This window comes from Accipiter gentilis, chromosome 13 (assembly GCF_929443795.1).
Source record: "Accipiter gentilis chromosome 13, bAccGen1.1, whole genome shotgun sequence".
Taxonomy (NCBI): domain Eukaryota; kingdom Metazoa; phylum Chordata; class Aves; order Accipitriformes; family Accipitridae; genus Astur; species Astur gentilis.
This window is the reverse complement of record NC_064892.1, coordinates 18,042,253-18,058,662: the sequence shown is the minus strand read 5'-3', so window position 1 is coordinate 18,058,662 and position 16,410 is coordinate 18,042,253.

Genomic DNA, 16,410 nt, shown 5'->3' with positions numbered 1-16,410 from the left:
TCATTATTAAATATCGTTGCAGAAGAGCATACCTAGAGTTCATTCCTGCTAATTCAGCAAAAGAGAAGAACAACTGCAGTTTATTATTCTTCACACAGGCATTTACCATTTCTGAGCAACTGTAAAACAGGAGAGGACTGGCACTGCAGCACGTGAGCAGCAGAGCAAGAAATACACAGGTTCAGACAATCACAATGTTTTCACTCGTACAAGAAATACTTGTATCTACCCAAATACGCTGTTGAAATCAGCAGCCAGGGTCTCAAAAATAAAGTTGTAGGACCGGGTTCTTTGTTTACGAGAGAAAAAAGCCCCCACACCACAACCTCCTGCATGGCACTGCACACACGCACTGCACGCACACGCTCCTGCAATGCCCATTTTACTGCCAGTGCCAGCTCTGCATCTCCCTCCCAGCTGGAGAGCGGAACCAGAGGCTTCAAAGCACAACCCAGCTGAATTTTGCACGCACGCACACACACACACACACACAGAAATGTCACAGGTATGGCTCAGAAATAACCCTCTGAGCTCTTGGGACACAGCTAATTCATCCCAAAGCTCGGTGCTGTGAGGGTCACCCCATCAGCACCGCCGTGAGGAGGATGCCCCGCTCTCGGGAAGGCCTCATCCAGCCCCAAAACCCCTTTGGCTTCTCTGCTGCTGGAAACATCCCCGCCGCTGCCCACCCCACCTGCAGGCATCCATCCTCCGCTCCATCCCTCACCCCAGACATTCCCCGGCCGGGGGCTGCCGGTGCCCTCCCGTCAGCAGATATCCATGGCAACCGGTCTCCAGCCCCAGGAGGAGGCAGCTGAGCCAGACTGAAAGTCTCCCTTCTGCTCCTGCTTCCACTGCGCGGCAAACGGGCAGGCGAGAGGTTTCCCCGGCTCCCTCGGATTAGGATGTGCGTTTCTGCTTCCCTTTGTTCCCTTCTGCCGAGCCATCACTGTCACGCTCGCTGTGGACACCCTCGCGCTGCCGATGTTGCTCGTTTAACAAAGATGCTGTCCGCTGGTGGTCCTCTCGCACCCTACCGAAATTAGCACTCGGTAGGCGAGCCTCGCAAATTACTGACAAACACGGAGGCTCCGGCCATGCCAAGGCTTTTGTTGCGCCGCCCTCGGAAACCAGGCGACCGCATAATAAATAGATTCTTATAATACAATTAAATTGGGGGATCAAATAACTGTAATCACTATAAAGCAGTTGTTGATGTCACAGATATTTAGACAGGGTAACAGATTGAACGTCGCTTCCTCTCTCTTTGCCAGCGAAGCCCCAGCAGCTGATTTGCACGCCGTGGCCCCGTGGCACGGCAGCTGAGCCCTCGGCGAGTTTGCAGCAAACCTGTCGGCTGTGGACTTTCGGTCCACAGACACGCCGATATGAGCCTTTGCACCAATTTCTGTTAATTTGCGGTATCAGCAGCCCCGGGCCAATCTAGGCTGCCAAGGATTTTTGAAGTCTGTTCGGGCAAGTGTTTCCATCCTCACTTGTGGGCTAATGGTTTTGGATATCCAGTTAAATCTGAGTTGCAGTTTGGCTTCATGTTCCTTGAATGAAACACTTCTTGTTTCACTCCGGGGCACTTCTTGCCAGATCCTTGGAAGGAAGGACGACAGTGGAGTCTGATGGGAGCATAGCACCCGCACGTAGTCCCGCCTTACCGAGGCTGCAGCAGTTCAGAGGCTGATGCTGAACCTCTGTGCTGCATCCAGGTTGCCTCTGACTGCTGCGTTACCCTAAAGGGAGGCTGAGACAGGCATCGTACCTTATTTTTTCCGTGGAGAGACCAGTGGCAAATGCCTCTGGAGCTACATTCCCAAGAATCTGCCTTTCCTTTGGCCAATGCATACAAAACCCTGTACAGCTCTGCAGTCTTACAAAGGTCTTTCAGGATTGGTCACCGAATATATAGTCCATTAAAATGCCTTAGAATATACCTATGAAACATCTGTGGTAAATTCAAGTTTTAAGAAAAAAAAACCCATTCATTACTATTTTACCTATTAAAAGTTGTCCACCCTCCCGCCCCCCCCCCCCCCCCAAATACACAGACAATTAAGATCTACAATCTGAAGAACCTCTTTATACCTCTTTTTAAAATCCAGATTCTGACGATTTTTAGCAGTTGAGCTCCTGTTAGCTGGGACTGCTGAATGGCGAGGGTGGTGGATGTGCTTCAGGTGACCGATTGACATAAATGGCTAAGATGGCACCAACATCTTCTTCAGCTGCGCTGTGAAAATAGCAACCTAAAGCAACATCAGAAACCTGTGTTTTCCCCAGACAGATGCAGTGGATGGGCCACATATGTAGCCTATTAATACAGAGATGATATATACAGGCTTTCCGCCTCATCCTTCTAAAAAGGTTATTAACTGCCTTACTTACATCTAAGGGGAGAGATTGGCCAGAGCTGTCATATGTTCCTGTCAGATTTTTCATACTAGCACTGCAAATTAGGGCTTTGGGGAGTTAGCGAAAAATAAAGATAGGTGGTACGGAGCCAGGAGAAGGGAAATGTTGAATGCCATATTTGCATAGGGTTTAACAAAAATAGGATCAGAGTGAAATTCATTCCTGTTGCAGAGGGCTAGCTTGAGTCCCATGAAACACCCCATTAAACCCCGATGGCTCCACAGCTAAGGTAGATCCTTTGTACAGCAAAAGTAGCCCCGTTAAAAAAGAGCAGTCTGGCTTGGATGTCCATAGCGTTTCCAACTGACTCCAGAAAGATACAATGAAGTGTCAGCATACACTAATACCACCTCAAGTACATAAGACACAGCTATCACTAGAACCTGGAAGGGGAGATAGAGATATCGTAAGCAATTTTCCCCTACGCAGGAACAGCCATTATTGGTCAGGAATACAAGGGCTATAGAAGTGATGAATTTCTGCACTACAAGTCCAGTTACAAGAATCCTCCACTTTTGTGTGATTTGTTCGCTGCATGTTCATATGTTCACAAAACCAACATTATCAGGCCTTATTCTTTCCCGTTGGTTATTAATTTATGATATCGTACATGTCGCATCTTGTAATAAGTCTGGGCATCTCAGACGCTGCCCCAGTGTACAATTCCTGCGTGAAAAAAAAGGGGGAGAAGGACTTTTGCCAAGCTCCCGCCACACCTGCCCCAGCCTGTTCCCACACTGGAGTGAGGCATGTGCTGCTTCGGTCAAAAGAAGGTTTCTACTGAATGGAAACGCCTTACCATATTTCACCCCCTCTCCCCATTTAGCCTGATGACTTTGCTTCAGCTCTGTTTTGGCTCCCCACTGCCTGCGCTGGTTCACTGCTCGCTCCCGCCTGTGCTTGCGGTCTTAGCTCCAGTGCTCTGAAGCACCGGGCTCAACCTGTCTGAGTGCATTGATTGCCCTGATGAAGCCATAATAAATGCCTAGAGATGACTTCTGAAGAGAAGAAATGCAGAAAAGATGAAATAATCAATTCTGGTAAGAGTAGGATTCACATCATGAGTGTCCTGAAATTTGACAAGCCTTAAAAAAGAGCACGAGTGTTTTGAGAAACTGGCTAAAACCCCGGAGCAAATAGTAAAAATCATTAACTGCCCACATTTAGAAGTTCAAAGCACAGAACTACCACAGGAGAGTTTATTTCCAGCCTAACCCAAGCTTCCCTTTCTCCTTTGTTTGGATGGTTCAGGGCAGCTGGAGGCAAAGACTTGTCATTTTATTCATCTGTAAAATACCATGTACACCTCTTGCCCCATATATACAGTCGAATACCTATAGTTACAATAGCAGCAACGGAAAGCTCTTATGAAAGTTTGCTCTTTGGAGACTTCAAGACCCATCCCTACTCAGTTAAAAAAAAGAAGTCCAAATACATCAGAGTAAACTACAAATAAGCACTAAAAGACTTTCCAGGATTTGAATGTTCCTCAAAGATTTACTGTGCATTGCTGGAAGGCTTTGCTCACTGGGAGAAAGATAACAAAGCTTGTTTACGCAACTAGCAATTTGACTTTAACAACAGTTTTCCTCCTATTGTTTTTGAAGATATACCTGTTTTGTTAAAAAAGATCTTTCCCTACCCAGAACCTGGCTGTTTCTACTTGATTATTCAGTGAAGTCATCATAATCCTGTTTTATGATGCCACAGTCTGTTGCCATGAAAATAATTGCCGTGTCATAAATTCAGCATTATAACTTTATTGTGAGATGAAGAAAGAGAAAAGAGGCTGTGGGGTTAAAAATACCTGGTGAAGTAAACAAATGCCTTTGAAAGTAGCCGCAGAGGATCGAGGGAAAAAGAAGATAAACCACCTGAAACGTAATCAGATGTAGGCAATGACACAAGTCAAAGTTTCCCCCAGTGTGAAAACTCTCCTGCATGAGACACATCAGAGCATTTAGGTCACAGAACAGTCATGCCTGCGTGAAGGGTGGAACATATGGAATTTTTTGCTGTTAATCAGGGTGTGCCTATGGCAAGGCCACTGCAGTTGGATTTGCTTCAATTCAGAAATGCTCAGCTCAGCATAATGGTCTGGTTGGAATTCAGAAAAGAAAACCAAGTGGTTTTTTCTTTTCTTTTTTTTTTTTTTTTTTTTTTCCATAAATGCCAGAACAGACAATGTAGAAATCAGGAGGAATAACGATCCAAGGAATGGAAGAGTCCCCAGAGTCTCCACGCTGGGGTGGTGATGCCCCAGGTGAGAGACTCAGGTTTGGGATGTCAGCTAGGACACGGGTCCCATGCCTTTCCATTCTGCTTAGGGTCAGTTTTTGCCCCTCACAAAATGAAGATAGTGATGTTTAGTGATCTATGTAAAGTTCACTGGGTTGGGACGAAGGGGATCTGGATTCTGTTTTTGTCACTTCCATCACTGGCTGAGTGATGCTGGGCCAGTTCTTTTGCTATACCCCAGTTTCCTCAGCTTAAACAGGGCTAACAATACCGACCTCCTCTATAAAGAGCTTCCCAGTCCACAAAAATCTGGATGTTATTATAATGATTGGCAATCACATCACGAGGGTGGGGTTAATTTGTTCAAATTCAGATGTTTAAAATATTTTTAACTCTTTCATACCACCCCCAAGATCATTCTTATAGTCAGTTCAGAAGTTAGTGTTCTCTTTTGTGTTTGTGCACAATATTTATGGGACTGGATCCAATCACCAAACATAAATGCAGTCCTGAAAATGAACTACATTTAGAATCACCTTTTGAAGGACCTGTTGAATGCTCACGAATTGAAATCTTAACCTAGGAAGTGAAACACTCTGGTCCCTCAAAGAAATATGTAATGGAGCCGGCTTGTCCAGGCCTATTTTCCAAATACCAATGACTTAGTAATAAATAGAAGTCTTACTTGTGACTCCTGAACAAAGCAAAGCCATCCGTACAGATCTTAAGGTGATGCCTGTTTCTCCAGTGGGATGGTTTTTTGTCGCTTTGCTTTTCTTCTCTGAGTTAAACTTCAACAGAAATTCAAATTCCAGACTAATAGTGACAGGGAGTTCTGTGGACTTTGCGTCAGGTCTGTAGTGAACTACAGTGTCATGTCCACACCAGGCATTATACAAATATGAACATGTTTTTCAGATGACTATCCTTGTCACAGCACCCATGATGGATCTTACAGACCTGACAGGGTGGGACAATACGATGCTTGTGGAAAACCCACAAGTTTAATAAAGTCCCTCAGTGCTCATAATGAACTTATGAGCTGAAAGAAGCTTTTTAAAGCCTTTTAAATAGTAGTCTCTCACCTGAGCATGAATTGGTCCAAATTAACATTTTGAATGAGACAATTTGCTGTGGATCCGAGCAGGTAATCAATCACACTTTATCTAGGTCTTTCCAGGGGAAGAGAGGGTGAATGAAACTGCAGCATTTAGAAGAAAGAACAAATACAGAGATACACCTGCCTGTACTGCCTGTCAGCTGCAGAAGAAAGAGAAAGAGATTTTAGAGAGTTCCCACTACAAGGAGATGCCCCATTTATGAGCAAGCTTTATTAAAAAAAACGCTCACAGCTTTCATTTCTGTGGTAAAACCTGAGAAATGGACCAAGCAAAACTAGGCAGTTATGTTTGAGGCACCATTCTTATGGTCTGTTTCCCTTTGACATTTTCTGTTACACATTTTCTATTACTGCAGCACGTATTTGCTAGTTCGTTTGACAGCCTGTGCTGCCCTATACATAGACCTGCTTATTATGTCAGGTTCGTTGAGGATCAAGACCAACTCAAATGTGAGAGAGAGCCCTCATTTAGTTTCACAGTAATGTTGCAAATGCTGCACAAAGGTACCTATAATTTCCTGAAGGACATATTGACCCACAGACCACTGTAGGACACCATGGTTTTCCATCAGTGTTGCAAGGATTAAGAACTCAGAAAGTTTTTTGGTGTTTTTTTGTTGTGGGTTTTTTTCCTGCAGTGGTTTAACAATGGAAATTTACATCACATGAGATCTTCCAAATATAGCCTGTACTGATGAGAAGAGATATATTTATCTCCCTTTGTACTGCTCTAAGACCACCACAGATACAAAGAGTAGAGGTTATTAAGAGTGATGTCCCAGCTGTATTAGCCTTTCTATAGTGCAGCTGAACACATGGAGTTGAATTTATTGTCTGGATTTACATTACTGAACACATGAACCCAGAAAAAGATTCCTTCACTGAATTGGGGAAAGAGATTGGATTAAAGTAACAGAGATTTTGGCTTTTATTCAATTAGGAATTTTAAAAAAAAATCTTTGAAAATATAGAGCAGCAAGATGTTTTCTACTGTATACATCTTTGCAGTCCAATGTAGTAGAATCTTGTAAAATTATCCATGGTCTTTTCCTCTAAGATAACAATCAGTGGAGAAAGAGACTGCTTTTTTCTTAGGCTTGAGATAGCCTCTGATGTTGACTAGCTTACTTGAAGTTCAGCATCACGTGGCTAGAAAAATCAAATATTAGTGATGAATAGAAGACAAAAGTTGGACACTTTATTCAAATAACCATCCATATTTTTTCTGGCTTATTTGAAATACACAGGATAATACATGAAAAATTCCTGAAATATACACAACCCCTCCCCCAATAATTTCAAGACTCATTCTTGTGTTCATGTCTGAGCAGACTCTCTACAGTGAGACATTCTTATTCCTTATTTATACTCATTGCTACCATTACAGAGCACTTTAAATTTATTTTTTTTAACAGAAATTTAATGAAAGCCATTCATTCTTGACTGTTTTCACCTCTGTTTTACCACACGGTAGGTAAAGGACAGCAGTTTTTCCAGAGCTGCTTCTGTTGTAATCACAGTTGTTATGTTACTAACAACTAATCTCATATTTTCTGCTACTCAAACTTCAGGGTAGGTCAGGTTTGAAGCAGTAGTTAGGATTCTATTTTACCGACGGCCATGTCCAAGAAATGAAAAGAACATGGTTTATTTAAAAACAATACCTTTACTTGTTCAGTTAAGGAGTCCACAACTCTGTGTTTGTAGATTCAGCTGAGCTGCACATTGCTTAGGTGCGAGGTCTTTGCCTTTTAGTATGGCTAATACCTTTCCTTGGCCAAATTCCGGAGGGATTTCATTACAAGTCTAGACAAGACCACTTAGTTGACTCATGCCAGAAGGAAGATGACTTGTTAAATAAAATTTTATTTGATTTAATCATGTTTCAGAGATGACTTCTCTATTGATGGTCTGGAAAATCCAGGAGGCAATGTAAACACCTGCACCCTGAGGCCAGTGTGAGCAGTAGCTATACTATCCCTTCAATTGTGCTTCTTGAACAGTTAGTTGTGCAGGTAGAGAAGAACCAGGCAGTATTTATAAAACTTCATCTGGTCTTGTACCTTGAGGTTTAAAGACCATTCTTGAGGATTCAGTGGCAAGACTCCACAACTCAAGTCAATTCAGCACATGGGTGAAGAAACATAGATGAGTTGTGAGAAAACACAGCAGCGTTCCCTATCTATTGCTGTCACTCTCCGCACTTAATGTGAGAGACAGACATCACAAAAAGTGCCAATACATTACTCAAACAGCCCGTCCTACTCAGAAGTAGGCAGCTAGGGTAAAGGGATGCTTGGACAGTCACTTACCATTGGATGGGATCTAAACCAAAAGGTGCTCCCACAGCCCCACGGGCACCCCTCTAGGGAAGTTTTTCTTTTTAAATAAGATATACCACAGCTGGAAACAGAGGGCCTGGATAGTAGGTGTGATCCACAAATGACAGCTTTGATCATCTCTTTTCCTTTCCCACACCAGACCGAAGCACCATTCGGAGGCAGCCTTGCGGAAACCCGCAGCGGACTTCTCCACCTCACTGCCATTTGGAGCACGGTGCTATCCTCTCTCCACAGGCTGCCCACAAGTCTGGTCTCTGTCCCAGGCCCACAGGTACTCATCCCTGGGCTGCAAAAACAGCTGCAAATTGCTTGGGTATACAGAGCAGGTGGCAAATCCCTGATCTGTGCCAGGGCTGAGGGGACTTTATCGTGAAGGTGTTTTAGACCTTACCTGCATTCATAGAGACAGAGATGGCTACACAGCTTACAGGACTTATCAGACCCACTGTGCTGAATCCAGAGAAGCAAAATGCATACTTTGGAGCCATGGCAGAGATCTCAATATAGCAACCAGCATAGGAAAATGTGAAAGTGTGCGTGTGGTAGAGGATGAAAATTGGTGCAGGCAGCTGCCCATCACCTAGCACAGGATTACGCAGTGTACTGGGCAATGCTCACAGAGGCACAGGGGGTTATTTTGTCCTCACTCTGTCTTCTAGACAGTCCATGCTAGGTGGCTGCTTTCCAGTTACCAGTTCTCCCCAGTACAACTGGAAAAGCCAGGGATCATGTCTTAGCATTTAAAGTAAAATCTCCTTTTCGGGGGGGGGGGGGGTGTGTGTGGCGTGGTGTGTGTGTGTGTGTAAATAAAATCTCATTAGAGTAACCATTCCCCATATCAAAGAACAGCAATATCAAAAATGCCTCACATCTACCCAGGTATAGAGTGCATATTTGAAAGGCAAACCTGAGAAGACCTGCCAGGTTCCCTTGCCTACGGCAGAAAAGGTCATCTCTGCCCCAAAGCAGGAGTTGGTAATCTCCAACTAATTAGCAAAACAGAAAGACACGCTTGCACGCTAGTTTGGTTAACTTTACCAGCGTAATTTATGTTATTCAGCTAATTGCTGACCAACAACAACAATATTCACTGCTCACTGAAAGACTAACTCTATCAGGGTAGTAATTTTCCCCATGAAATACGCTAGTAATTGAAGGAGCAGAGATATTTGTGAAGGGACAGGAATAATGGGTTTTTACATATCAATTCATTTTAGCTTCACTATCGTGACGAAACTTCAAAGGAGAGTTAAAATGTCAGGTGTGATTCAGTTTATACATCCACATGTGCCAAAGATCCAGTGCAGTACCTGTTTGAAATGAGCCGCTTTCTGCCACAAAGGGCCACGTTCCCTGTGCAAGGGGATGGAGTCAGTATTGCAGTCACCTCTTTTTCCCCTTCTGGTTCTATCAGTTCATATATTCTAAGGATACACAAATGTGTTGTCTTCTTAGACAAGAAGCTTCAAAAACAAGGGGGAAAAATGTGTTCTCCCAGGGCTAGATGGCTCAAAGGATTATACAGCTACAAAGATCTACCCACAAGGGGATTCACATGAGAAGACGCACAGGATATGATTGGGTGAATAAAAAAAAAAAAAACAACACCAAACAATAAAAATCAAGGCAGCTTATGAGACTAAGAAAAAAGAAGGCATTCAAAAATGTAAAAATCCCCAAACCTGATGCTTTTCAGGATCGTAACCTGTAACCACTGGAGCTGTGAGAAGACAAAGATCATTGAGCTGGAATATTGGTAGTAGCTCTTCCACAGGGGAATAAAAGGTCACAATGACGTCTTCCCTCCAAGATGTAGTTTCCTAATTTTCTCCCCGGTACCAGGAATGAATTCACCGAGAAAGCCGTGCCCTTGTGGAAGGCGTGAAATCTTCTGCTTAATATTTACATCTTTACTGAGCAGTAATATGGAAAACAGGTTTGGGGAATGTAGAAGCAGGGAGCTTGGGGAATACTCTGGCCTGGGCTGAGCCTCTGCAGAGGCAGACAGCCACCTACTGCCAAAAAATGAAATAGAAAGCAGCCACACGGGCTTCCTGAGAGCTGCATTACAGAAAACCATGCCTCACATGAAACAGCTTTGCTTGGCACACCAGGCAATCCATACTAGCCAGCATCAGGACAAACCTGTCTCAGGAAACATAATATTTTTTTCTCCCACTGACATGTTCGTGCTGCATCTAGGGGAAAAAAAATCAGAAGCAGATGATGGAGTAGAAGCCTTTTCCATATAGATATGCTGCAGGTTTTCAGTTTCCATTTGTGGAAAATCCCTTCTCCCTCTCCCTCCACCCCCCTCCAACATGCATAGTCGAATTCACAATGAATCCCCACAGACTGAAACGCTCCGAGCTCTGACAACGAAGGGCAGCGAAAGGAGGCCAGCAGTGCAAATTGGAGCAATGGGAGTACACCGCAGGTAGCCGAATATCAGATTATCCAGGCACCACAGCCTACAGCTTCCACCTGGAAGGGAGAGAAACAAAAGCCTCCCTTTGTGTCCCAGGATTCTGCAGAAATTAAACACAGCTCCCCTTTGTGGCAAACCCAGACTCTCACCAGGAACTGGGGGCAGCCAGCAAACTCCCCAGGCTGTCCTCAGGGAATGGCCTATTTTAAGCCTGCTTGCAAACATCTCCCTGCGTATGTGCTGTATTTTCACGGAAGAATAATTTAATCTTCATTGCCATCATTAATTTTTGACAGAGAGCACCATACGACATCCTGTTTACAGCCCACTAAATCTCCATTATGAAGCCATGCTTACAGAAAGAAGAACAATCTGAAGAGCCGTGTTAACTTTTATGATTACATTCCAGCCCTGAAATACAGAAAGATGATTAAAGTTACCAAAAAAAAAAAAAAAAAGAAAAAAAAAGCATTAACATTTTTCTGTGCTGTTTTCAGGCTCTAGAGCAAGAAAATCTTGTTTAAATAACCTACAGTAATACAGCAGATACCTTTAAAAATACACATGTAACATATCGGCATCCAACCTTATTGCAATATTTACCTTGTTGTCTCCAGCTACACAGGTAAGTGCCGCTATACAGAGCCAACAGAAATTCTGTGACAGAAGCAGAGATTTAACTCTGGTGACGGGGATTTTGCTAGTACTTCTCACACTCATACCCTTTCATTTAGAAACCTAAGGAGAATTTTGGTGAGAACTGTTAAGTTCCCCTGGGGTAAAACCACTCAGAACCAAACCCCACCATCAGCAAGGAGAACTGAGGAGAGCCAAGAGCTCCAGAAGGCTTTCAACACGGAGGCATCATACACAGCCAAGGTTATGAAGGGCACTTGTAAAACCGTCACCAAATTTGACCCAGTGGCATCCATACGTACACAAAATCTACGTCAAGGTAATCACCACTGAGCAGTTACCGTCAATCAGATCTCTGTTGCTGTCACCTGCTGCTGACACATGGCAAGAGCATGGAGGTGTTGCATCACCATTTCCCAGTGCAGCCACATTACCAGCGTCAGTCCTCGCTGGGGTTGGACCTTTATGTCTGCGGTAAGAGTCCACACCAAAACAACCTGCAATGCTACTGCTGGGTCCTACGTGCCTGGCCATTTTAGCAACAGTCCCTTGAACATTCAAGTTCCTCCATGTTCAAGGTCTGCTCTGAACAGCAGGATATCCCTGGCCTAACACCTCCGCCAAGTGCTTGTGCTCTGCTAGCAAGTGCAAGGTGAGTTATAGGTAGACTCTTCACCCTTTTGGGTGCTATGTGACATGAGAGTTGTTCACCAGCCATGACACAGCATGCAACGATACCACCATTTCAACAAAAGAGAAATGCCACTGTTTAGGCCTAGGTTTACCCAACTAAGTTAGGCATACCCAATTAATTTAACACTTCCTCAAAAGCCAGTGAAACAAGAAAGGTCCCTCCAGAGAGTAATTCCAGTTTTAGACAGACTAAATTACTTGAAAGTTAGCATAAAGTCTGGATTATGCTCTGGAGGTCTCCCACTCCTCCCCTCCTGCAGAGAGTGCATAGAAACACTTGAATCATTGTGGGATAAGTCCCCTCTGTGGGACAATAACTGTCCTCTAACCCACCACCTTTCCTTAGCTTTGAGGTGAGACTTCCTCTTTTACAGTGGTTTGAAGGACATCCAACACACAGCTAAGACTTCTAGCCCTACCTAACTATTCCAGGTGAGACTATCCTCTTCCAGTACACACCTTAGTAAGTATAAGTACATATTCTATTAAGTATTTTGTGAAGCATTTAAGTATATATTTAATACAGTACTTCCCTTTCAATCTTGCTTCTAGCAGCAGTCATTCTTCACATATACCCACAATCTCCTTTGGATTTAAGAAAGTTGACTCATGGCTCAATACTCTAAAATAATCCTCATTAACGTTAGCTCCCTGTCGTCAGTTTCTACGGAATAACCGCAGTGGCACTATTGAGGTGACAGCTCATGACTATGCAGGGCAAACCCAGGTTTGTGTGGGTATCTGTTCAGTGGGAGTCTCTGGAAAGAATTTATCTGGCAATCAAGATGATAACAATTAGACACTGCAGCCAACAGCACTGTGGTTAAACTAATCTTCACAGATTAAGAAAAAAGTTCTATAAAAGTTTATCATTGTGTGTATTTTGTGCATTTACACAAAGCCTGAGTTTCAGATTCAGTAGTCTTTTCGATCTGGAATGAATAAAATTCTGTGGATTTAACTTTTTTGGTGCTATTTTTCTATTTGGGTGATAGAAGCAAAATAGAGAATGACTAACAGTTTTGACTGTTTTCTACCAAGTTCCCTCACAGTCAAGGTTTTTGCAAAAAGAGCAGGAGACGTTTTAATCACCACCTTCAAGTACTCCTATTCACAGAGTGACACTACTGGTGGTTATCAGATATGACCATCTTTTTCTTTCTTTCTTTTTTTTTTTTTAATTATGTTTATTTTTATTATTAGCACAGCCTGCTGAACCTCACACTCCAGCTAAGGCATGGCACAGCCCTCATCTGGGAAACACCAATGTCCTGTTTGACACCTCCTCTACAACCCACACGTACGTTTCCCCAATTCTGTTTTTTGCTTCCTCCACCCATTTTCTTAAAAAAAAGTTGTTCTCCTTTCTCACAGCTTAATGTCCCCAACTGCCTCCTGCCTATTTCCCACACTGATGACAACTGCCCTCCCCAAGTCTTCTCCTCCCTCAGCCCTCATAGCCCGTAATGTTCCTTTTGCTTAGAGCCACCCGCTCCTGGTTCCCAGTCTTATCTCAGCCTTTACCGGGGGGTTGCAGAGAGGCTGGTGGAAGAGCAGAGGAAAGCTGGGGACCGCTCCTCAACCCCTAAGGAGTCCACCTTACCTTTGGAACTCTCTCTGCTGCTGCTCCACCACCACCTGCACCTGCCCCTTCGCTTTAGGTTTCTGGGCTGAAGCGTAAGGAGCAGGGGTAGGAGACAGACGGGGAGGGCACACTGAAATGGTCTTGTTTTCTCTGAAGATTACATCACTTCTCAGTTGCCCGGGTCATCACTATCTCAGCCTGGCACCCTGCTGCTCTATCCCTCCCTGCCACAGCAGCAGCGATCCTTGCCCCCTGCGAGCTACCTTGCTTTCTCCCTCCTTTCCCTCCAGCATGCAGAGCAGAGAGCAAATAACAAAGCTTTTAGTGCAGGCTGTGGTCAGAAAGAAACAGAATGAAACGGTTACTTTTACTGACATTTCTTTGTTTCCATGGCTATTAGGAACAAAATTGAATAAGGAGGTAGAATCAGCAACCGCATCAAGCTCTGCACTGTGGTTAAAGGGCTGCAAACCCTGCTGAGAAACTGGTGATCATCTTTTTTGCTTTCTTTTTCCTCCTGTCTACATTTAATGCATTTCTATTGAATTGCTCTGACAACATTTGCCTAGTGGAGATCAGATAGAGGATTTGGAAGAAAGAATAACTGTTAACGAATGTAACAATTAGATTATGTAAATGAGAAGAGTGCTTAAATACTTAGGTAGCAGACTTTGCAGAAAGCTCAACACCCCAAACCTTTGCAAGCTCAGTGCTGTACTTTAAGTTAATCCTACACGGTATAATAGCCATGACTGTGTGCGGCTTTTCATGTGGAGGGAAAGGAAATATTAAAAGCTTCTGTAAAAGGATGCCCAAAGGAAGCCACTCTCAGTACACAAGTTTTATTGGCCCTGCAAAATCAAAGAAATATGCTACACACCCTTGAGCCCTCTATACTGAAATTGTATTTATCATTTACATGCACAGAGAACTGTATACTTTAACATTACCAAAAAAAAAAGGCAACAAACAGACCAGATGGATGCTGTTGCATTTGGAGGGTTACAAAAAACTAACATCAAGGAGGTCACGTGCTCTAACTGCCTGCCTTGGTATCTGGATTTTTCTGAAAACAAAAGTTCCTCTTCACCCGCAGTTGAGAGGCCAAGCCCAATAGAGGCAGGGGTTTTGTGCACTGGACCTTTGCTCAAAAGCTCACCTCTTCCTTTTCTGGATTTCAGAAGTTTAAATGGTGCCAAACTTGCTTTTTGGGAAGGGGGAAAAGTTTTACTCACTTCAGTGCTAAAGCGCCTTTGGTTTTGTGGCAAAACCTATCACGTGGCTTGTTTCATGTGGGAAGTGGAACCTTGTTTGTGGGAAGCAGTGATTTTGGGGGCCATCAGGGTGTTTTGGGGGCTACCAACGATTTGGTTGTAGGTGCTTTCTCCTCCCTACTTTATTGTTGTGAAAGAGAGGTAACCATTTTATCTTGAAATGTTTACAGGTTAGAGAGGGTTGCTGACAGAGCCCAAGAGAGAGATCACCAACTGGATTTGTGACTCTAGACCTCATGGTGACAGGCACCTCCAGCAGGCAAAGAAAAGTGGCATAGGTTTCTCCTCACATGCCCAATGCAACCCCAACCCTTGTTCTCTCCTGCAATATATGTTCCCCCCTTCCCTTCTGTTTCTCCTTTTCCTTCTCTGCCTCTGGGCCATTACACTTTTTAGCTGTGTCTGGAATGGTTTGCTACTGTGCACACTCTACAGATGGTGGTAGAGCGCACATTTATTTTATGAGAGATGTATTGAACCAAGCCCTAAACTCCAGCATACACTATCTACTTAAGGCATCTGCAGCAGCAGAATCCTTCTTCTCCACCTTTCCTTGCAGCTCTAGGAAAAGTTTTCTTTGCTAGTCATTTCCCTATCTCACACAAGATGGACTACAGTTTATTTCTGTGTTCAGAGGTTTACACTAAGACTCTCTTCAGACTCCAACTCCCGTGGGATGAAGGGAAAGAAAAGGAAGAAAAAGTTAAAAAAAAAAAAAAAAAGACTAGTAGCTTGGATGACACCACAGTTGGAGAACAGCAGCATCTCAGTTCTCAGCATGCGTGGAGGGACCATGAAAGCATCACACTTCCCTCTTCTCCCTTTCCTGCCCTCCCTGACATGGTGGCTAGAGACCTGATGCTGGGGTCCAGGAGCAAGGAAGGGTCAGAAAGGCCTATCAGGATCCCAGCTCACACAGGGAAGCAGGGAGAGAGACTCATGCACACTCCAAGGAGCAGAGGATCTGCCATAGCCCAGTTAGCCTGAGGGTTCACGTTTTGTTTAATAGCGCGTTCATTATAATTCCCCTCAAAGCATGCCATAAATGGGAGAGAGAGTCAGTAATTGAGAGCCTTTGAGGGTGTAATCATGCTCATTATTTGAATCGCTAAGTATAAGAATAAACGAAGAGGCTATGGAGGCTGCCCGTGTTACGTTATTTCCACTTGCATTTTTTCCAGGATGCATTTCTGACCAGAAGTCAGGCTTTCTGCTTCCTTAACAATTGTGCTAACCATTAGGTTATTACACAGAGGGAAAGAAAAGAGGGACCACACCTCTTCTCTTCTTACTGGTATGAGTGCATGGGAGAGAAGAAAGGAATGGGCAAATGTCTTAGGACCCACCTCAGCTAGACAAAGGTGGATATCAAAATTAGATGAATGAGACTTACTCTTTGGAGGTGTCTCTATAAAGTCAGTGCTGAGCCAGAAAGCTTAATGAAGACTAAATCAAACCTTCCCACTTCTAAAAACAGGTATCTAAATACGGTTGTACATCTGCCTAAACTGATCATAATTGCCCTGGGCCCAAGCTGCTCTTCTTACCAACTCACTCTCATCCTTCTTCCCACCTAGAATCATAGAATCATTTAGGATGGAGAAAACCTTGATTTAATGGTAAATTTCTTGGTATATCTTTTGCTGTCTTACCAGCTTTATGTTCTAGCA